At 43.2% G+C, this 18,174-nt stretch overlaps 1 protein-coding gene across 1 annotated transcript in view; it reads right to left on the bottom strand.

Annotated features, from left to right (window-relative positions):
• CDC14A (cell division cycle 14A) overlaps positions 1-18,174 on the bottom strand; it is a 174,705-nt gene that overhangs the window by 3,222 nt on the left and 153,309 nt on the right. The window lies entirely within an intron of this gene.

The raw sequence follows: 18,174 nt of genomic DNA, 5'->3' as shown, positions 1-18,174 counted from the left end.
TACCACATAATTTAAACCACAGTACATAAAAATGAAGGTGTCTAAAAATGTATATTTGATATATTGATTCATAAATGCAATGAATATGTACAGAAAATGGTACATTTAAAAACAGCAAATCCAGATGAAAATTTTTTAAATGAGGAACACAAAGCACTGTGTATGCGTGCCCAGGGAAGACCCAAAAACATTTCGGCAGATGTCTCTGTCCTACTATCCATAACAATGATGCATATTCCTCCCACGTTCTCTTGAACTTGGACCATAATATGTAAAAGGAGGAGAAGAGAATATATAAGAATTCATCAATAGTTCACACAAACAGGAATAGAGCTTGAAAAAATGTGTCCAACGGTTGATTTTTGAGCCACACACAGCAGTTAGAAAGAAGCCATGTAACATACAGCAATGTAAACAATAATCTACCTTGTTGTTGCAAAATTCTATTCAAATGCCTTAGAACAACAAAGTTTATGTGAATATCCACAAAAGTCTTTTTCTTCCTCCAATAACTGTTTTGCAGATTGATTTGCAGGGTTTTACTAAGAGGTTAAACAATTCTAAAATTGACTCAGTTTGTTGATGACATAGGCATCCATTATTTTAAAAAGGAAATCAATTTTCTGAAGAACTTAGAAAATATTCACACTAGCTTTATCCAGCTTCAAAAACTCAGTAAATGTTATACCCTACCAAAAGCCATTTACTAAGTACAACATCGACACAGTGACTCAAAAATGTCCTGGTCCCCACCTTCAAAGAGCTGAAACATTTCAACCAAGGAGACTGACAGACACGAGTGAAAAGACGAAGGAGCCCACATCTAACAAGTGTACACAAAGGGAGATGAGCACGGAGCGCAAGCAAAGAATTAAGCAAGGGAAAGACCGCAGGTTTCAAGGAAGCATCAAATGTCAAGAGCTGTTAAGAAGAATTAAAAAAAGGCGTTGCATGTTACCATTTTTGCTATGGGCTACCTTATGCTAAAATTTTTAGAAAAAGAAGACGAAGATAGTGATCAAGAATTAGAATACTGTAATATAAACGCCTATACCTACAAGTGGAACGACATAGACAAGACCCTAAGAAGCCCAGTAAAAGGGAGTGGTCAAGAGCTCTGAAGTCCATATATATTTCATTCATGGGACGCAAGTTGCCAAACTAGGCATACCAGCAATGAATATCAAACTCATTGCCAGAGAGTCCATTCTAACTCCTAGCAACTGTGTAGGGTAGGGAGAACGGCCCCACAATATTTCCAAGACTATAACTCTTCTCTTCAGGGGAGCAGCTGGTAGGTTCAAAGGGCTGGCCGACAGGTCAAAGCCAAGCACTGAAGCTTCCATTGGAACACACGAATGGCTAGTCTTCTTTCTAGCTGCTTTGCCTCCATTTCTTCTGAAGCAAGTCCTCAGAAGACAGCCAGGGAAGTCGCCCTCACTGCAAATCGTGTCCATGTGTGTGCTGTCATCTGTGTGCTTCCTTGGAAATATGTTGCCTTTGTTTTATTCCACTTAGCAATAAATAAGTGTTCATGCTCTCACTGATAAGAACTAGAAATCACTGAAAACAGATTTGTTAATACGTTTGGGACAACATCCATCAATTCTCATTAAGCACAAAGATCGCAGACAAGTGACCTTCATGTAGTGTACTGAGGGGTCAATGTGTATGTGAGTGTGCGTATGTGTTTATATTGATTTTGCTGAATAAAAGTACACATTGAGCTGAGAAATGGAAACGCTCTAAAAGAATGCCTATCATTTATATGGGGTAGTATTCATAGTCTTCAGCCAGATACCTCTCCTTTCCCATGGCAGAGGTCCCAGAGTGTGGGTGGTGCTCAATCCGGCCCCAGCTGCCTTTCCCCATGGTCCCTACGCCTTCCTTTCCCACCCACCCGATTCACTCAGGTATGCTGCCGCGCTGGCTCTGCAAGCAAAGGAAGGCAAAATGTGGCCAAGGATGGACCTTCTGCCAGGCTAGTTCATTCATTCAGAAAGCAATGATCAAGCAATGCTTGCATATAATAGACAATGTAGGGTAAAAATAAGACACCAAAGTCCATAGCTCAAAATCTAGTCCCTGGTGAAAAGAAAGTTAAAGGAAATGAGTTTTAACCAGATTATTCTGACACCAGTATTTTCTAACGAATTAGCTTGCTTTTATTTTCAACAAGAAAAAAGCAATCTCAGTGGAAATGGGCTTATGAGAAGAGAGAGCTGTAAAAGTCCAGGAGACCTTCTCGTTTTGAAAAAGAAAAATCAAAACATTCCCAGGCCTTTCCACTGGGGTGGCAGTCGTGTGATATCTGTAACACTCGTATTTCAGGCACCGCATGTTAACATGATGGGGTTGTGTTGGGAATCTCTCTGGTTCATGTGGCCCCCGCAGAGGAAGCCTAGAGTCAAGACTCAACATGGAAGGCAGACAGATAAACCACCTTATTTTGTAGTTTCACCTAACACGAGAGGGCTTCAAAAAGTTCTTGGAAAAATGGAATTAAAAGATATTGACTATTTGTACCAAACTTTTTGAAGTTCACCTTGTAAACACCTTAACATAGCATGCTTTTTTGTGCTTTTTGCACTGTTAGGTAGAATGCCCAGCTATAGAAAATGTGTATCCTAACATTACTAATATGCCATAAAAGGCCATAATCAGTCATTACCATTTACAACAGTTACGGTGAAAGTAAAAAATTATATGTTGTACTGCAGTCAATGTGATTACTGCTGTCTGCGTGCTACGTAAGAAACAGACGGACTGAAAGCACCACTGGCTGGCAGTCTTCTAGATATTTAACTGGCAGGTCAATTATTCTGAAACTGAAACTTGAGTACTTTCTACTGCTGTGTATGGTTTTACATGTACTTTGAGAGGGTGTCAAAAGGTTCATGAAGAATCTTATCTTTTGAAGTCCCTTCATGTATGTATTAATGCACTGACTATTCCAGATAATTGTTTAAAAGATGAAGAAACTGAGGCACAAAGAAGTTAAATAACTTGCCCAACATGACACAAATAGGAAGTGGCGGAGATTTGGACCCCAGGAATCTGGCTCTACAGCTCAAATTCTAAGGCCCCATACATCAAATCCATTATCTTCAATTACATTGATACAAATCAATAAAGACATCCAGAAGCGAATGGTTCTGAGCAAGCAACGGAATAGTAACTTCCAGCAAGAATGCAATATTGATGACTATCAAGGAGATGATGATATTGTTTCAAAAGGATTGTTAATGGAGCTGAATCAAAAAGAATTTTCAGAACTAGTTTAAGGTAAAAAAAAATTTATTTTTTCTTTGCATGGATACCCTACTTAAGAATCCTGTTTAATGAAAATTTTAACTCTGCTTGGCCAATGGGTCTTGTCCATTTGCAATTAAGAAGAAATGCCTGGTGCTTCTGAATTACGAATAATAACTACAATGAGAGTGGGTATGATTATAAAGATGAGACCTGCGGTGTCAATACTACTTTATAAGGTAGTGACTGCGTGCACAGCAAAGAAATTCTAATCTCTCAAATAGTGTATTCAGTCTGATGTGGCCAGTAAATCCAATACAGTTATGCTGTTAAAACCAGGTCAAGGTTTGTAGAAGATGATATTCTTATGATGTGAACACCATAAAATTCAAATAGATAGCTATTCCAACTAGAAAATAAGGATAAAATTGCCTTACACTTGCAGCCCAAAAGTTCTTTATGTCAAAATATAAGCTTCTATCATGAAGTCTTATTCCCGGAAAGCAGGAAGATTTGACATAAAACAAAAGCGTTAGGTAAGATCAAGACAAGCTGTGCTAATCTGTTGTGGCAGGTGTGGGTAGTGACTGTTAAGTTTAGCTATGCTGGAGGGGTTTGTTTCAAACAGCCCAGTTACCTAATCAGGGTAGATATACATACATATATATTATGCAAATGAACAGTAAATAAAACTGCCAGTTGACTAACAAAAAGAGTCAGTATTAACATCCTACAAGGTCAAAACCCACGGGGAAGTGGTGTCACTTCGGAGAGTAAGGTGTGCCTGAATCAGGTCATGGTATTCTCAACCACCTCACATGCATGGGAGAGCGGGACAATCAATAAGGAAGACCCCCAAAAGAGGCCATGTGTTTGAATTGTGGTCTTGGCAGAGAACACTGAATATAACATGAAGGCTTAGAAGAACGAACAAATCTGTCTTGGAAGAAGTACAGCCAGACTTGCTCCTTAGAAGGGAGGAGAAGAGGCTTCATCTCAGTACTCTGAACGCGTTATCAAGCGGCCAGTCCCTGGAGAACATCATGCTGGTAGACAGAGAAAGAGAGGAAGGTCCCCAGTGAAATGAACTGACACAGTAGCAACAACAATGGGTTTGAACGCAGTTACAGTTGTGAGCATGGCACAGGACCAGGCAGGACTGGGTTCTATTGTACAGGGGTAAGAGTTGGACCTGACTCAATGGCACCTAACAACAACGGGTCCAAATGCTGACTCAAAAATTTCTATGGGCTTTTGCTCAGTGACTCTCCTCCGTGCCCACACGCATGGCCCCATGCACCTCCACTTGCCAAAGTCCCTTTGAGGAGAAGGAAGAGAAAGGATGTAAGCACTGAAATGGGAGTAATAGTTCTCTCTGGATTGAGTCCTAACTTTAGAGACAAAAAATAACTTGGAAAATTAATTTAATTAAAGGAGGGGAATCCATGTTTGGAAATATAACCTCTTATACGTAACTCTTCAGTGTTTCAAGTTTTAACAAATATAGATAACACTAGGGAAAAATAAATTCCCCAGTGTTTAACATTGGGCTGCCAACTGTCAAGCTGGTAGTTCAAATCCATCAATGACTCCAGAGGAGACAGATGAGGCTCTCTAACTCCATATCTAGATGTCTTGCATCAGAAATCCTATGGAGCAAGTCCATGCTGACCTGTAGAGTTGCTATAAGTCAGAACCAATTTGACAGCACTTAATTTGGGGTTTTGCCTTTACAGGCCTGGGTACTACTTGGAAGTTAATATAGAAAGTGTGTGGTGATACATATTTCCACAAATATGCCTTCCAAATATGGAAAAGATATGCTTCTGCTAAAAGAATACCCATTTCTCCAAATATACTTTTTTTAAATGTGCCTGAATAAGGTTTTATTAGATATAAAACTTAATAAGATTAGCTCCCAAGAATGAATATACATTTTTCCATAGTGTTCTGTAAACATCTGAGACTCTGAGATTCAACAAACCAATTTTTGTTCATTAAAATTATATATAAAATATGCTTTCGCCTTTCTACATGATCTTTAATAGAATCTCTTTTTTTCCTAGGCTGACTCTAATGTGTGCTTTCAATAATCACAGAGGGCTCAGTGGAAGATGACACATTGCTGAAAGCCAACCTGACTCAGCCAATCATCACATGCGTGTTTTTCAGCTCCTTTGAATTCCAAAATTATATTGATGTAAGTAGGGTAAGATTTATTTTATTTTAGTAAAGCAGCTTTTCTTTTCTCAAAAATAAAAATCAACCGCTCCCAGATTATTGTCTATTAGTGTAAAAGCTGAAAATGTGCTTTGCTTTTGGTTCTTGCTCTGTACATTAACAATGATGTACGGGTTCCTGTGCACTTCCTTGCTCAACATTCATGACCTCTTAGATCAAGAAATGTGAGGTGCCTGCCATACTACACACACTGATAAGGAGAACCTGAGTGGCAAAAATGGTTAAGCACTTGAATGCTACTCAAAAGGTTGGCGGTTCAAGGCTATTCAGAGATGCCTTGGAAAAGGGGCCTGGAGATCTTCCAGAAGCCCACAGTCCTTGAAAGATTACCCAGAGCAGAGCCAAGGGCAGATCCTTGGTAGCCAATGTTGAAGGGACAAAATAGAGGAAACAAACCAACAAAAAATCTGATTTGGGGCTGGGGTGGGATAGGGGGAAGAGCAGGAGAAAATAATATTCTAGAAATTAAAGGAAAAGAAACATTATAGGAAAATGAGATGGTCACCAGTGTCCAGTGCTACAGAAAGGTAAGAACAAGAGATCACAAGAAGTAGTCGTGAAGAGCCTGGAAGTGACCTGAAGCAGAGATGCTTTGGAAGCTGGGTGGAGGTGAGCTCTTAGCTGTAGAAGACCTCTAGAGGAACCCTGGGGACTACAGGAAGGGGACAGAATCGTCACCAAGTTTGACCACAAAGGAGAAACTGTGAGAGGCACATGCAGCAGATGAAGACTCCTTAGGACCGACTGTGCTGATTAAAAACAGTTTGGGAAGAGCAGGTATAAAGATGAGGATGAGAAAGAAGAGCAGATAGATACGTTAACGAATTATGAAATGGAGCCAAATGTGAAGGTTATAGGAGATCATCTATATATACGGGAAAGGAGCCAGCTGGGAAGGGTGGGGAAAGCGGAGGAGTTGACAGATCTGACGGGCCAGCGCCAGCAAGAGGTCAGTGTTTGCAAGGAGCCTTGCAAATTTCAAGATATCGCAGCCCCCTGCTGTGAGCAATCACAGATAAAATCTCAGGAGCTATGAGATCTCAGACAAGTTATAGCCTCTTTCAGTCTTTGTTTCCTCTGATAAACTGTGAGTTTGTTAAGAGCATGTTCAGCAATTCCCAAACTGAAAAAAGAAAAAAAATCAAACCCTGTGTTACAATGTTGGAGGAGTCTATGGACAAAATACTGAATAAGAGGAAGCACAAAACGGAGACAACGCTTGCAGAGCTGTGTACCACAAAGAACCTGTCAACATTCACCCGCTTTAGGAGGGAGCATTTGCTTTAAGAACTGACAGTATACAACGCTTGCACAGAGCTGTGTACCACAAAGAACCTGTCAACATTCACCCACTTTAGGAGGGAGCATTTGCTTTAAGAACTGACAGTATTGACGGAAGCGATCTAAGGCAAAAAGCAAGACTTCAGGAATTGATAGAATACCAAGGTTCAACAAATCGCTGTGACAATGGAAGCACTCGTTCGTTTATACCAAGAAAATTGGGAGGCCAGCCAACTGGAAGAAACGCCTTTGTGTCCAATCCAAAGAAATACAATGTAGCAGAATTCAGAAATTACTGAGCAATAGCATATGCAAGCAAAATTTTGCTGAAGATAATTCAAAAAGCTTGCAGTTGTATATCAACAAGGAACTGTCAGAAAGTCAAGCCAAATTCAGAAGAGGACATAGATCTGGACTGAATGCAGAGCACGCCAGAAAGATGTCCGCTTCTATCTCAGCAACTATACAAAGGCATTGAAGATGGGAATTTCAGAGCACTTAATTATGCTCAGAGAGAACCTACATATAAAGCAATAAGCAGTTGTTTTAACAGAAGAAGGAGATGTTGAGCAGTTTACACTCTGGAAAGGTGTGTGTTGGGAATGTATCCTTTCACCATATTTATTCTACCTGGATGCTGAGGAAATCATTGGAAAAGTTGAGCTACATGAAGAACGCAATATCAGAATTGAAGGAAGACTCATCAACAACCTATTATAAGCAGATGTCAAAAATGTGTTTACTGAAAGTGACGACCTGAAACACTTTCTGACGGATTACATCTCAATATAAGGAGTCCTGGTGGTATTGCTGGTTAAAGCATCAGACTGGTAGCCACTAGGTCAGAGGTTCAGACCCACTAGTGACTCTTCAAGAGAAAGATGAGGCTATAAGCCTCATTAAAGATTTATAGCCCAGGGAACTCTGCATATGCTCCCTTTGAGTTGCACTCCATGAGATGAAGTGGGTTATAAAGACAACACAATCCCCACAATGGGACCAATCAGCAACTCATGATAAATAGAAAGGGCAGAAGTTACTTCATTTTACTTGAATCTACAATCAATATTTCTGGCAGTAGCAGTCATGAAGAACAAAGGATGTTCTGTACTGAGCAAATCTGCTGCCAAAGACATCTCTAAAATATGAAAACACAAAGACGCCACTTTGAAGGCTAGGCTGCACCTGACCCACGTCATGGTGGCCTCCCAGGCCTGGGAGAGCTGGGCCATCAGCAAGGAAGCCACAGAAGAACTAAGGAATGAGAATTCTTCACCTGAAGAATGCCAAAAGTACCACGGATTGCCAAAAAAACAAAGACCTCTGTGTTGGAAGACAGACAGCCAGAATTGCCCTTAGAAGCTCGGGTGGCCAGGCCTCGTCTCTTATCCTTTGGACACCTTTTCAGGAGGGACCAGTCCCCCCAGGAGGACATCATACTTGGTGAAGCAGAAAGCTGTTGAAAAGAGGAAGACCTTCAAGGGGACGGACTGACACAGCTGCCTGCATCAATGGGGCCAAACACAGTCACGGCTGTTGAGCACGGGGCCACGCAGGGTCTTCTTCTGTTGTGTGCGGAGTCGCCGTCCACTGGAACCAATTCAAAAACAACAAGGAGTTTCATTGTAATGTATTGAATAAGACAGTTGGGACATTAAGCTAAAACTATTTTCTATTTGGCCCTTTATGGAAAAAAGTTGGCCGACTCCATAAATTAAAATTAAGGAGAGGCTAAGTTAGGGATATCAAGAGGTGAACATGGCAAAAGGGAAGAGAAAGAAAAATTCCAAGATAATGAATGGCAACATTAACATAGAGCACACCCATCATCAGGAGGATGGATCTGTAAATGTCTCAAGGCTAATACATAGGAGTAACAAAGTTTAATATATGTTACTACCTAGTAAATTTTTAAAATCATAAAAAATATTTTTGATTACTGATTTCCAAAATCCAAGGCATATTTCAGAATATACTCACAGCATAGCTTTATCAATACCTATATTTTACATCCAATGAGTCTACAATGGAAGCCTATTCTCAAAGGCTGCTCCCATGTAGCAACAATTTATGGCTGTCTTTGACCTCCAACCCAGAAGTTACAAAAAATTCTTTGTGACCAAACTACACACACACACACTCTCTCTCTCTCTCTCTCTCTCTCTCTCTCTCTCTCTCTCTCTCTCTCTCTCTCTCTCTCTCTCTCTCTCTCTCTCTCAGCAGTTAATAAAAGGCTGGAAGTTAGCATCAACACACTCAAAAAAACAAACTCAAGCTAACTGCTAGCGTGTAGATGCAGACGCAGAATGCCTCTATAAGGCAAAGCAGAAGTGCCTGTGTTGAGTTTCCAAGACGGTACACCTCTTTATGGGAGCAGAAAGCCTGTCTTTTGCCCAAGGAGTTTCAAACTGCCAACCTTGTGATGAGCAGCCTAACCTGTGACATCTATGCCACCAGGGTTCCTTGAATCCACAAACCTCAAAAGAACCTGTCCACGCACGTACTTAAAACAACAGCTACCATTAAAATCCCTCCGGAGCACAGTTTTCCTCGCACACAAGCGGGTCATCATGAATTGGAAACAACTTGACAGTAACTGGTTGGTTTTACACCCAAACGTTAAAACAAAGCACATTCTTCTATAACTTTTAATCTCAAATGTTTTAAAGCATGCTTATTAATGACCATATATTTTCTGTGTGTGCTTAGATTTTAATGTATTAAAATAAATCTATCCATTTAAAAGTTCATAATAAAAACATGCTGGAGCTACTGGTCTTACATGATTATGTAGCAGTGTCAACATCAGTACACTGAAATCAATGCACTGAAACACAGAATCATCACTGAATGAAGCATTCACCCCATCTTCACTCACCCAGAATGAAGCATTCACCTGCGATCGGGACTGGGGACGGGACAGGAGATGGGGCTCAAACTAGTCCATCTGCCTCTGGGGCTCTCCTCACATAGCTACCTTTCACATTACAGCCAGAATTACCTGCCTGCATCTGATCAGATCTGATGAAATCACTCCTGCTGACAAGTCTCAGAGCTCAGACCGCACTTCTCTTGTTTGGTTTCAATGTAACTTTCCAGCCTCTTCGTCAGATAATCCCCCTACTTCAGCTACACCGGAATACTCACTTCCGGTGAGTATTCTCACAATAACAGCCAATAGTCATTGTAGCTATATTCAGAGAACGTACAAGATGTTTTATATAACCACCCAATACAGATCTAGGCCCCTGTGCCATTGAGTCGACTGTCACAGTGATCCCTACATGTCAGAGTAGAACTGCCCTGGAGGGTTTACCAGGCTGTACATCCTTACCGAAATAAGAGTACCTCATTTTCCTCCCGCACAGGTGACTGGTGGGATCGAACTCGATTTTTCAGTTGGCAGACGAGAAAGAAGATGATCTTTGCAGAGAGTGGACTATGGTTACAAGGACAGGCTTAAGTGTAGGAGCGATTCTGAAACTGGTGCTGGTCTGGGCTGTGTTTGGTTCACTCTGCTGTACAGAGGGCAGCTATGAATTGGAACCTGCTCACTGGCACCCGATAATTCCCACTTCAGCCTCAAGGCCCCACCTTCACACAGACCCCTTTCAAAAGTTCTAGTTGCATAAAAATCAAGCTTTTTATCTTAAGTATTGTTAGTTGCCATCTAACCGATGCTGATTCCTGAGGACAACCGAGTGTAAGCAGAGCTGCCCCGTCGGGTTTCCAAGCCTCTGCCCTTGCAAAAGCGGCTCCACCCCAGGCCTGTCTTCCCAGGAACCTCCGGGTGGGTCTGCACTGCCAGCCTTTGGCCGGGAGTCTAGTACTTACCTGTTCTCACCACCCAAGGGACTCGATCTGAAATGAACCGAACTCACTGCTTTTGAGTCATTCCCAACTCATGTCGACCCTAGGGTAGGAGAACTTCTCCCTAGGGCTTCCAAGACTACAGCTCTTTATGAGAGCAGATAGCCCCACAGAGCAGCTGGTGGCTTTGAATTGCTGACCTGCAGTTAACATCTAACATGGAATGTACTACAATATCAGGACTCCTTTTATCTAAAATAACCAAAATCAAAATCCACTGCCATCAAGTTGATTCCAACTCGTAGCCACCCTTATCCAACTCAAGAGAACTGCCTCTTTGGTTTCTAAGACTATAAACCTTGTTAGGAGCAGACAGTCTCTGCTTTCTCCCACAGTGCAACTGGTGGGATCAAACTGCTGACCTGGAGGTTAGCAGCTCCAGGTGTAGCCGACGACACCAACAGAGTCCCACTTTACCTTAGACACGTTCCCCAAACTGTATCAGCTTCAAGATGCACAAAACCTTGATCTGCTCCTAATCACACTTCCCACATCTAGTACTCCACTAGAAAGCGGCCGGAACTAACAACTTGACTATGGTACCAAGGGTGTACTTACGTCCTTACAGTTTGCACTGCATGGAATATCCATTCTGCTCCTCTTACTATTCCTAGCAGACTCCTATCCACCCTCTCAAGTCCAACGAAAATATTACCCTTTCATCACAGCTCTCCCCGACCCTTCCTGGCAAAACGAAATATCCTTTGGATATTCTTATTTTAAACAACTACAACAGTGTGTGTGTGTGTGTGTGTGTGTGTGTTGTAATGTAATGACCACTGTTTTGTTTTGCTTTTTAATTCAAACTGACCTAGGTTCAATCTTAAGAAAAATATTTAATCTCTCAGACCCTCAAAGTTTCATCTTTAAGTTGGAAGTAATAATGATCACTTTTATCATTTAAGTTCGCATCCATCCTTCCTAACAAGTGTTTAAAGAACACTTACTGTATGCCAGAGGACTTATGACCATGACAAAGAAAGGTACAGTCCCTGCCCTCACAAGCTCACAGTCTAGTGAGGGCTATCCGGAACACATGGCTATAGCTCAGAGAGAGACCAAGGCATGGGCTGAAGAGCTCACGGGAGAAGCACCATGACTTTTGGGGGTCAGATAAGGACAAGGGCTAAGAACAGCAATTCAGTGATGTGTCTTAAAAATAAAGCAGAGCAAAAATTCAAGACAGATACCTCAAGTCATTTCAATTTAATAAAATACTTCCACCCCACCCACACCATAATCACATGTCCCTCATTTCTTAAGCAGTTCAAAACTCCTCTGCATTTTGGGGAGGGAAACTAACTTTTACGGTAAGTGGGTCAACAAGAATGAAGAGTTCGTTTTGCAGCGGGCCACAGGGCTCTCGAGCCTAAGAGAGGCCAAGTAAACACAAACAGCACATTCCTCACCATTCTGCCTCAAGCAGCAGCGTTGCTTAACCTTGATTCTCGTTGCCCGAGCAAAGCCCTCCATGCCAGAATGAGGAAATCAGTTTCACATTTTTCTGGGGGCTGAACTGCGGCATACTGTGAGCAAGCAATTGCAGCCTTCAGAAGAGATGCTAATTGCACCTTCTAAAATATTAGACTCCCTCGAAACGCCCGCCGCCCCTACCCCCCAGGAGCTTCTGGGCATTTCTTAAAGATGCTGGAAGAATACTGCCACGCAGACTTCAGCGCCTAATTGGGGCTGAGACGCATTTCTGCCCAGTGACTTGGTCCTCATTCTTCAAGGGAGGTCGGGCTTACGTTTTCAGCAGCCCGGGGTCACCGTGCGTAGGCAGCCAGGCTTCATCAACCAGAAATCTGCCTTGCACCAATAGAGGGCGGGGACGGAAAGCACAGAACCTCCTCATATATGCCGCATAAAACACGAGCCTCCATCAGAATTGAGACTTTCTGCCAGCAACTCAACAGGCTGGACTTGGCACCTTCCCCTCGGAGGGATTTCTGAGCAGAGCTCAGGGAAGGAGAGCCCGCCCCAGGAGGTTTCCACTCTGCCCCCCTGGGTGAGCAGGGGGGGAGGGGATGTAGAACGCTGCCACACTGGCAAGACTATTTATAAGTGCTTTTCCTTACAATAAGACGACAAACTTCGGGTGGTGACGATGGAAGCAGCAGCAGCTGCCCACACAGACTATTACATTAAATTAAATTATTGGAAAATTACTCTATTCCAGCCAAGAGAGGAGGAGGAAGAAGAGGAGGAAAGGTGAGAAGAACAAAATGTGGACTGAGACCAAAATTAAGTAATACCAAAAGTCAACAATCATCTGAAGCAGTGGTTCAATGCCGCGACCCTTTCATACGGTTCCTCGTGTTGTGGCAACCCTCTCAACCATAAAATTATTTTCGTTGCTCCTTCATAACAGTCATTTTAGTACTGTGATGAATCGGGTGACCCCTGTGAAAGGGTTGTGGGACCCCCAAAGGGGTCGCGACCCACCAGTTGCGAAGTGCTGATCTAGAGCGTGCTCCTGTGCTTCCCATTACCAAGAGGAAAACGGAGACGCAGGAAAGGCCCAACAGTGCCTCTCGTCAAACTGCCGATCCTTCTGGCTCGCGGATCGCGCAAAACTGTTAGCCATGAAATCTGAGAGATGTGTACAACATACAACTATCTGTATATTTACACGCAGCCACAAATAAAAGGCTGGTCTATAAGGTACAGTGTCCACGGCTTCAGTGACCGTCATTGTGCAAGTACTGACCACTTCAATTCCTGCTGTGGAGGAATTACAAACCCAGGTGAAAACTTTTCCTCAAGTATAATATTGTTTCTCGGCTAACCTCCCGTTCCATAAATTTGAGTTTTAAGGTAACCATGTACCAAAGCTATATAGCAGAATTAATTTCAGAGTAAGGGGAAGAGATGTTCTGAAGGCCCTAAATGAATCTAAAATCACACTGAGACACGTCAGCAATGTTAAGCACAATGGGCAATTTTAGAGATGGACAGTGGTGATGGTTGCAGAGCATGCTGAGCAGAATCATGTCACCGTATTGTACATGTAGAAAATGTCAAATGGAAAATGTTTTCAAACATATATTGTTACACAATTTAAAAACAGAACATTTGGATAAAATCAGATTTAAAAAATTTTCTATGTGCCAGAACTCCTCTTAATGAAATTCTTGGCAGCTTCAACCTACCCACTGGTAACTCAGAAGAAAGGCCTGGTGATCTGTGTCCATAAAGTAAAATGTTTCTGCTCAAGGCTCACCCTCAAGAAGAGATCACTGAAGGCATGAGTGCTATAGCAAAGTGCATCGAGAGAACCAGATGGTATCAGCTATCAACAAGAAGAGCGCCTGCGGTGTGAAACCTGAGGGTTGTCTTAAACCAGGCAGTCATCTCAATGAGACACCAACTAAATCCACACAGCAGAAGTTAAACAGCACGTGTGAGCCAAGGAGTGTCAATAATAAACTCCAAGCCTGAAGGAAGGGGGGATGGTATCAGGACTCACATTGTGAACACTCAGTTTGCAGAAGGCTATGCATGACACTGAAAGCCCAAATTTCATTTTCAGGGTCCCCCATGGACTAAGCGTCCCATGAAGCCCCTCGGGCCATAGCCAAAGGATGTGGACAGCCTTGTTATCAGACAGAGAACAGCGTAAAGTTGATGATGGTCGATGTAATTGGGTTCAAATGTAACACCTTATCACTTGATCTCCCTTTTGACTCATTTTAAATTTGTTCTAGTTTTTCGGTATTTTTGCCTTTCTTTTGATTGAGGTTTGTCGATGTTTTGTCTAGTCATTGTTGGGGTTTTCTGTTTGTTTGCTTCCTGTCTTGCATGATTTTCTGTATATAAAATCCAGGCTATGTAGATCTAGAGAGACAATAACTGGACTGATAATTGCCAAGGGGCATGGCAGGGCATGTGTTGGGGGGGCGCGAAGGGGGCGCTAACAACATGCATGAGAAGAAAACTGATGTGGTGATGACTAAACAACTACATTGCATGATAATGAAAGGCAGCTACATTTAGGGACAAAGTGGGACTGTCTCCCCCAAACGCCTCCGCGAGCAGAACTCACCTGGTGGGGCCACATACAGGGGCTGGAAAGAGATCAGGCACTAATTGGACACCTATGGGAAGTCCAAACTGAGCATGCTCAGACACAAGCACCCTAGGCCCAGGTAAGACCAATGCCTTGGGCACACCACCTTAGGTACATCACACAAGTGGGCTTAAACCCAGCCAATGGAGTCAACCAATACTCTCAACCATGCGTCCCCCCAGCCCGATAGCAGGACAGAAGACAGACAGGAAGCACAGCCCTGCATGCTCTCTTGGCATCCCCTCTTGTCCGGCTGAAGTCCCTTTCTGCTCTGCCCTTGCTCGGGGCACGATATAAAGAGGGCCTGGAGCGTGCGGGGCATGCGTGCACCTGCCTGCCCCCTCAGCCCCTGCTCCGGGCCTACTCGGGTCTACCTGCTCTTAGGCTCTTGGCCTCTGGGGAGTCTCCAGGTCCACACAGTGGGTGTTCTCCCTGAGGTTGTCCACACCAGTTCTGAACCCAGCACAGCCTGGCACGCTTTCCAGAAATAGCGTGTACCCTTTCAGACTGTAAAACTGACACTTCTCCGTTCCTTCAGAAAAACTCATTTGGATTACAAAAGTGCTTCTGCAACGTGAATCCTTTCAGTGCCGTGTAGCAAGAACCGAGGCTTACCCCTCTCCAAAAACCTAATAATGTGAACTATATGCCAATAAAACGCTCTATAGGAAAAAAATTAATAAAAGGGGGAAAAGATTATAGCCAAGAAAACCCTATGAGCCCCAGTTTCACTAGCCTGAGCCCAGAACTGGACAAATACCCAGCTACCACCACTAGACTACTCAGGATCGCAATAGAAGTTCCTGGAGTCAGTGAGAGAAAAAGGTACAAGAGAATTCATAATTAGCTAAAAGACCAGGCTTGCTAGTCTGAGACTGGTGGTATCCCAAAGAACAGGACCCTTGACCCCCTTCAAATCTGAAACTGAACCCACGCGTAGAGGTCGCCTCCCAGCCAACAACAACCAGGCCTATCAAGGGAACAATCGCACACATGAGAAAGGTGGCCTCTTAACCATCCATCAGGAGAAGGGAAAAAGCAGCATCTGCCCCAGAAGCAAGCTCAGAAGACAGGAAGGGATAGGAAGAGGGGAGCACAAATGAGGAAAAGATGGAGGGAGTAAGCAGCGGGCTTTCACCGCGATGGGATCCTAAGGAATGTCACACAATGTAATGCGTATCAACTGCTGAGTGGAAAACTAGTTTTCCCTGTAAACATATTCAAACCACAAGGAAAATGTTCAAGAAAAAAATGGTTAAAATGGAAAGCTGTATTGCATACATAATTTACCACAATAACATAATGACAAAATAATAATCTGACGGGATGGAGCATGGTGGTAAGGCAGGAGGAAAGTCAAGGGAGATGGAGGAAAGAGCTAGGAGTCAAAGGGCATTTATGGAGGTCTACACAAAGACATGACATGCAAATATATAGATGAGGATGGGGAAATAGATCTATGTGTCTATATTTATAGGTTAAGTATTAAGGTGGCAGAAGGACCTTGGGCCTCTACTCAAACACTCCCTCAATGCATGAATACTTTCTTTTATTAAATTGGAACTCTATGATGCTCACTCTCCCAACACAACTGCTGAAGCCAAAGTGGGTCAACAAGTAAATGTGGTGAAGAAAGCTGATGGTACCCGGCTATCAAAAGAGATAGTGACTGGGGTTTTAAAGGCTTGAAGATAAACAAGCAGCCATCCAGCTCAGAAGCAACAAAGTCCACATGGAAGAACACACCAGCCTGTGTGACCGAGTGGTCCCGAAGGGATCAGTTATCAGGCATCAAAGAACAAAAAATCATATCATTGGCTGCACACCTCCATGATATGATCGCTGAAGACAAATGGGTGCATAAGCAAATGTGGCAAAGAAAGCTGATGGTGCCCGGCTATCAAAAGAGATAGTGTCTGGGGTCTTAAAGGCTTGAAGGTGAACAAGCGGCCATCTAGCTCAGAAGCAAAAAAGCCCACATGGAAGAAGCACACCAGCCAGTGCGATCACGAGGTGCCAAAGGGACCAGGTATAAGGCATTGTGCAAAAAAAAAAAAAGGTATATATGTATATGTGTGTGTGAGTATATATATATATATATATATATATATATATATATATATACATACCATATTGAATGAAGGGGGAAGTGCAGAGTGGAGACCCAAGGCCCAAGTGTTGGCCACTGGAGATCCCCTCATAGAGGGGTTTAGGAGAGGAGATGGGTCAGTCAGGGTGCGAAGTAGTACCGATGAAGAACACAGCTTTCCCCCAGATCCTGGATGCTTCCTCCCCCCAACTACTATGATCCGAATTCTACCTTGCAGGGCTGGATGGGGCAGAGGTTGTACACTGATACATATGAGGGCTAGAGGCACAGGGAATCCAGGGTGGATGATACCTTCAGGACCAAGGGTGTGAGGGGCGATGCTGGGAGAGTGGAGGGTGAGTGGGTTGGAAAGGGGGAACTGATTACAAGGATCCACATGTGACCTCCTCCCTGGGAGATGGACGGCAGAGAAGGGGGGGAAGGGAGAGTCCGGATAGGGCAAGATATGACAAAATAACAATCTGTGGATTATCAAGGGCTCATGAGGGAGGGGGGAGGGGAAAAAAGAGGACCGGATGCAAAGGGCTTAAGTGGAGAGCAAATGCTTTGAGAATGATTGAGGCAGGGAATGTGCAGATGTGCTTTATACAATTGATGTATGTATATGTATGGATTGTGATAAGAGTTGTATGAGCCCCTAATAAAATGTTAAAAAAAAAAAAGAGTTACAGTCTTGGAAAGTCACAGTGGAAGTTCTACCCTGTCCTATAGGGGTGCTCTGAGTCCACATCGACCCTATGGCAGTGAATCAGCGAGTACTGTAATAAATACTGCTATAAATCCTTATGGGCTCCCTGGACAATGATGACATTCCTTTGCATAGTGTATTTATTGCTCCACAGTGTCAGCAGGATTTTGGAGACAAGCAGTGAAATTGGATTTACTTCACCACTGATATCATGTTATTTTATATTACATTATAATAGTTTTAATAAGGAAAAAAACAATAATCTGACGGATCTGTTTTACTCTATAACCCAGGCACAATGTTTGGGTTCACTGGGATGCCAAGTGTGCTCCCAGGGAGTAGCACCATCCCCCTTGCCCCTCCTTTCCCGGGGCGGCAAGCAGCCTTCCCCCCCCCTGTGGACAATGGCAGAGGAAATGATTGAGAGTTGCCAGACTGCAGCCTTCTCCAGACACTGCCAGGGCTGGGCATCCGTGAGTGCGTTCCACGTTCACCCTAGCTCCTCGACTCCATGGACGCGCGATTTCCCCTTCCCATGTTGTTGGTCCTCCTTTCAAACCAAAACTCACATTCCAACAGATTCCAATGATCATTGAGGCCACTGAAATGCATGATTCATAGTAGCGGAGGAACCAGTAAATTTTATTCTACCTGAGTGTACCA

The sequence above is a fragment of the Tenrec ecaudatus genome, chromosome 1 (assembly GCF_050624435.1).
Source record: "Tenrec ecaudatus isolate mTenEca1 chromosome 1, mTenEca1.hap1, whole genome shotgun sequence".
Classification (NCBI taxonomy): domain Eukaryota; kingdom Metazoa; phylum Chordata; class Mammalia; order Afrosoricida; family Tenrecidae; genus Tenrec; species Tenrec ecaudatus.
Note: the sequence above shows the minus strand (reverse complement) of the source record. Positions and strands in the feature narration are given on the sequence as shown.